The sequence below is a fragment of the Lolium perenne genome, chromosome 4 (genome assembly GCF_019359855.2).
Source record: "Lolium perenne isolate Kyuss_39 chromosome 4, Kyuss_2.0, whole genome shotgun sequence".
In the NCBI taxonomy this organism is placed as follows: domain Eukaryota; kingdom Viridiplantae; phylum Streptophyta; class Magnoliopsida; order Poales; family Poaceae; genus Lolium; species Lolium perenne.
In genome coordinates, this window is record NC_067247.2 from 367,672,326 (window position 1) to 367,678,652 (window position 6,327).

Below are 6,327 nucleotides of genomic sequence, written 5' to 3' on the forward strand. Positions count from 1 at the left end.
TCAAGCATGAAGAGAAGTGGTTTTGGGTTTCAAACATGGAAATTTCAAAAACCTCCCAAAATTCAGCTTCATTTTAGAGCGACTAAGAAGGATCGATGCTTACCTTTTCATTTCCATGTATTAAACTTATTTAAATCTTGGTCAAACCTAGGATTTGACCAAGATTCAAATGGGCATAAAAATTCAGACAAAAAATCTAAAGAATGAAAAACCAAAGCACATAGCCCTCTTAATTATGTCATATAGTAAACACTCAAGTTGATAAACAAGGTCTAGACATATTCAAACCAGAAAAATCATGTGTATATCTACCCCTAACCCTAAACTCTATCTTATGAAGTCAATCTAGGATTTAACCAAGATTCAAATGGGCATAAAATAAAAAAACAGAAAAATGAAAAACCAAAGCGCACATAGTCTTCTTATATGTCATATAGTAAGCATTAAAGTTGATAAACAAGGTCTGGACATATTCAAACTAGCTAGACAAATCATGTATCTACCCCCTAACCCCTAAACTCTGTCTTATGACGAAGTCAAGCATGAAGATAAGTGGTTTTGGGTTTCAAACATGGAAATTTCAAAAACCTCCCAAAAACTTCATTTTAGGGTGACTAATTAAGAAGGATACAGGCTTCCCTTTTCATTTTCATGTTCTATACTTGTTTAAATCTTGGTCAAACCTAGGATTTGACAAAGATTCAAATGTGCATCAAAATTCCAAAAAAAAACAGAAAAATGAAAAACCAAAGCACATAGTTTTCTTATGTCACATACATATATATAGTAAGCATTCAAAAGTTGATAAACAAGGTCTAGCTAGACATATTCAAATAAGACAAATCATGTATCTACCCCTCTAAAACCATAAACTCTGTCTTATGAAGTCAAGCATGAAGAGAAGTGGTTTTTGGTTTCAAACATGGAAATTTCAAAAGCCTCCCAAAATTAAAGCTTCATTTTAGAGTGACTAGTTAAGAAGGATCCAGGCTTACCTTTTCATTTTCATGTTTTAAACTTGTTTAAATCTTGGTCAAACCTAGGATTTGACCAATATTCAAATGGGCATAAAATAAAAAATAAATAAAATAAAAAACCAAAGCACATAGTCTTCTTATGTCATATAGTAAGCATTCAAGTTCATAAACAAGGTCTAGACATATTCAAACCAGACAAATCATGTACCCCCTAACCCTAAACTTTGTCTTAATTATATATGAAGTCAAGCATGAAGCGAGAAGTGTGGTTTTGGGTTTCAAACATGGAAATTTCAAAAACCTCCCAAAAAGCTTCATTTTAATTAGACTGGCTGGTTAATTAAGAAGGATCCATGATTAATTACCTTTTCATTGTCATGTTTTAAACTTGTTTAAATCTTGGTCGAACCTAGGATTTGACCAAGATTCAAATGGCCATAAAATTTCAGAAAAAAATCGAAAGAATGAAAAACCAAAGCACATAGCCTTCTTATGTCATATAGTAAGCATTCAAATTGATAAACATGGTCTAGACATATTCAAACCAGAAAAATCATGTATCTACCCTAACCCTAAACTCTGTCTTATGAAGTCAAGCATGAGCAAGTACGGTGGTTTTGGGTTTCAAACATGGTAAATTCAAGAACCTCCCAAAAGCTTCATTTTAGAGTTACTAAGAGAAAGATCTAGACTTAATTACCTTATCATTTTCACATGTTAAACTTGTTTAAATCTTGCTCAACAAACCTAGGATTTTACCAAGATTCTCAAATGGGCATAAAAATCAAAAAATGAAATACCAATGCACATAGTCCTCTTATGTCATATAGTAAGCATTCAAGTTGATAAACAAGGTCTAGACATATTCAAACAAGACAAATCATGTATCTACCCCCTATCGACCCTAAACTTCGTCTTATGAAGTCAAGCATGAAGAGAAGTGGTTTTGGGTTTCAAACATGGAAATTTCAAAAACCTCCCAAAATTCAGCTTCATTTTAGAGCGACTAAGAAGGATCGATGCTTACCTTTTCATTTCCATGTTTTAAACTTATTTAAATCTTGGTCAAACCTAGGATTTGACCAAGATTCAAATGGGCATAAAAATTCAGACAAAAAATCTAAAGAATGAAAAACCAAAGCACATAGCCTTCTTAATTATGTCATATAGTAAACACTCAAGTTGATAAACAAGGTCTAGACATATTCAAACCAGAAAAATCATGTGTATATCTACCCCTAACCCTAAACTCTGTCTTATGAAGTCAATCATGAAGAGAATTGGTTTTGGGTTTCAAACATGGAAATTTCAAGCACGTCCCAAAAGCTTCATATATTTTAGAGTGACTAATTAAGAAGGATCTTGGCTTACGTTTTCATTTTCATGCTTGAAACTTGTTTAAATCTTGGTTGAACCTAGGATTTGACCAGAATCAAATGTGCATAAAATTCTTTAAAAAAATAGAAAAATGAAAAACAAAAGCACATGGTCTTCTTATGTCATATAGTAAGCATTCAAGTTGATAAACAAGGTCTAGACATATTCAAACAAGACAAATCATGTATCTACCCCCTATCGACCCTAAACTTCGTCTTATGAAGTCAAGCATGAAGAGAAGTGGTTTTGGGTTTCAAACATGGAAATTTCAAAAACCTCCCAAAATTCAGCTTCATTTTAGAGCGACTAAGAAGGATCGATGCTTACCTTTTCATTTCCATGTTTTAAACTTGTTTAAATCGACCAAGATTCAAATGGGCATAAAATAAAAAAACCGAAAAATGAAAAACCAAAGCGCACATAGTCTTCTTATATGTCATATAGTAAGCATTAAAGTTGATAAACAAGGTCTAGACATATTCAAACTAGCTAGACAAATCATGTATCTACCCCCTAACCCCTAAACTCTGTCTTATGACGAAGTCAAGCATGAAGATAAGTGGTTTTAGGTTTCAAACATGGAAATTTCAAAAACCTCCCAAAAACTTCATATTAGGGTGACTAATTAAGAAGGATACATGCTTCCCTTTTCATTGTCATGTTCTATATATACTTGTTTAAATATTGGTCAAACCTAGGATTTGACCAAGATTCAAATGTGCATCAAAATTCCAAAAAATATCAGAAAAATGAAAAACCAAAGCACATAGTTTTCTTATGTCATATAGTAGCATTAAAGTTGATAAACAAGGTCTAGACATATTCAAACAAGAAAAATCATGTATCTACTCCCTAACCCTAAACTTTGTCTTATGTAGTCAAGCATGAAGAGAAGTGGTTTTGGGTTTCAAATATGGAAATTTGAAAAACCTACCAAAAGCTTCATTTTAGAGTGACTAAGAAGGATCAATGCTTACCTTTTCATTTTCATATTTTAAACTTGTTTAAATCATTGTCAAACCAGGATTTGACCAAGATTTAAATGGGCATAAAATTAAAAAAATCAGAAAAATGAAAAACAAAAGCACATAGTCTTCTTATGTCACATATATATATAGTAAGCATTCAAAAGTTGACAAACAACGTCTATACATATTCAAATAAGACAAATCATGTATCTACCCCTAACCCTAAACTCTGTCTTATGAAGTCAAGCATGAAGAGAAGTGGTTTTTGGTTTCAAACATGGAAATTTCAAAAACCTCCCAAAAGCTTCATTTTAGAGTGACTAAGAAGGATCCAGGCTTACCTTTTCATTTTCATGTTTTAAACTTGTTTAAATCTTGGTCAAACCTAGGATTTGACCAATATTAAAATGGGCATAAAATAAAAAAATAAAAAAAAACCAAAGCACATAGTCTTCTTATGTCATATAGTAAGCATTCAAGTTCATAAACAAGGTCTAGACATATTCAAACCAGACAAATCATGTATATACCCCCTATCGACCCTAAACTTCGTCTTATGAAGTCAAGCATGGAGAGAAGTGGTTTTGGGTTTCAAACATGGAAATTTCAAAAACCTACCAAAAGCTTCATTTTAGAGCGAGTAAGAAGGATCGATGCTTATCTTTTCATTTTCATGTTTTAAACTTATTTAAATCTTGGTCAAACCTAGTATTTGACCAAGATTCAAATGGGCATAAAAATTCAGACAAAAATCTAAAGAATGAAAAACCAAAGCACGTACATAGCCTTCTTAATTATGTCATATAGTAAACATTCAAGTTGATAAACAAGGTCTAGACATATTCAAACCAGAAAAATCGTGTATCTACCCCTAACCCTAATTAAACTCTCTCTTATGAAGTCAAGCATGAAGAAAAGTGGTTTTGAGTTTCAAGCATGCATGGAAATTTCGAGAACCTCCCAAAAGCTTCATTTTAGAGTGACTACAAAGGATCCATGCTTACACCTTTTCATTTTCAAGTTTTAAACATGTTTAAAACCTGGTCAAACCTGGGATTTGACCAAGATTCAAATGGGCATAAAATTCAAAAAAATTAGATAAATGAAAAACCATAGCACATAGTCTTCTTATGTCATATAGTAAGCATTCAAGTGGATAAACAAGCTCTAGACATACCGAAACCAGGACAAATCATGTATCTACCCCTATCCCTAAACTATGTCTTATGAAGTCTAGCATGAAAAGAAGTGGTTTTGGGTTTCAAACATGGAAATTTCAAAAACCTCCCAAAAGCTTCATTTTGGATTGACTAAGGAGGATCCAGGCTTACTTTTTCATTTTCATGTTTTAAACTTGTTTAAATCTAGGTCAAACCTAGGATTTGACCAAGATTGAAATGGACATAAAAAATCAACAGTTTACAACAGCACACAAAATAAACATGAAATTACATCTAAATCCCTAACTTTTACATGGAGGACCCCAGCTGAAAGCAAGAAATGCGATCGGGTCTTGAATCTTGATGCGTCTTCTCTTGACAAAGAAGATCGGCTGGGAGTTTGCGTACGTACAGCACGTCACTTGTGCTCACTGAAGTGTGGGACATGACGCATGCATGGGCAACACACGTAAGTGACATGGATTCAAGGGTAGGGAAGCCAAGAGAAAAAAACGAGAATTTGGACAAAAATAACCCAATCTTGCTAGTATGTAGAAAGTTTGTTTTTCCCAATCTTTTCGACTTTGGGTTATTTCTGTCTATTTTGCCGATCGAAAAAACGAGGACAGAGACTGAAACGGTGATGCATCTAGCTTGAGTACGTCGATTAAGACTTCATGAGCAACACTAGTCGACGTAAGTACGGTGTATCTGAGACAAGACAGGGACTAGACATTGCTACCCACGTCCCTCTGCGCCCCTTCAAAGAAATCATACTCCGTACTAGAATCTCGAAACGTAGGAATTAGTCGACACGATTTACGATTGTTTAATTCATAGGATTGCAATTTTCAGAATTCATTGACAATACATTTTTATACAAAAACAAAAAATCCTTCATTGTGTAACCGTATGTTACTACTAGTATTTCTTTTGGTTTTCACACGCAATCAAATGTTATTGGATCCAAATACCGTTGTTTCTCAATCCTATATATTTGGAGATGATCATCACTCTCTAATCATACAATTTTCATATCCCCGCACTTTGAAAATCTTGCGAATAATCAAAGCAGCCAAAATGTATGGTGTGTATTGTATATGTTTATGCCATGCTTAGTTTCATCGAATATTGTTTGGTTGCATCGCGGGGAAACCGCGTGAATTTAGATTAATTGTTGCATGTTTGTTTGTGGTGTGACCAACTGCTTTTGCAACGAAACAACCCCCACCATGTACGCATTGTTTGGGTCGCATGCATGATGTGTACAAAATGTTAAAATAGAAATAATGTAGGAATTGAATATGATTGCATGTTGAATTAATCCTATATGAGAGAAATCACACAAATTTGAATTGCATGTTCTTTGGTTGTAGTGCTACACAAAAAACACGTGAATTAGTATGAATTATCATGTATTCAAGAATCAAAGGAGCCACTGAGATTTGAATCCCACAAAATTTCTATGAATTTTCTTCGAACCAAACAAGCCCAACAAGATTTCAAAGGAATATAATACAACGAACAAACAACTTCCGTTGTTGGAATATTTCCTTAGGACATCAATCCAATAGAAACTATATGATCCAGTTTCAGCGACAATCTGGTCGGTGTAGGCTCGAGGAGGCCAATTGTATATATATGTTTGGACCCGGTTGGTTGAGTGATCATGCTCGTGACATCCAGCTGAAAGGTAAAATTCGGGCAAGGCCAGCGTGACGCCACAATACTTTTGAAATATTCAAAAGCGCGTAATATTTGTGAAATTTTAATAATAGCTACTACTTATGTGAATTTTTTTCGTTCATACGCTTATTGGAGGTAGGCTAACCCTAATGGCCTCCT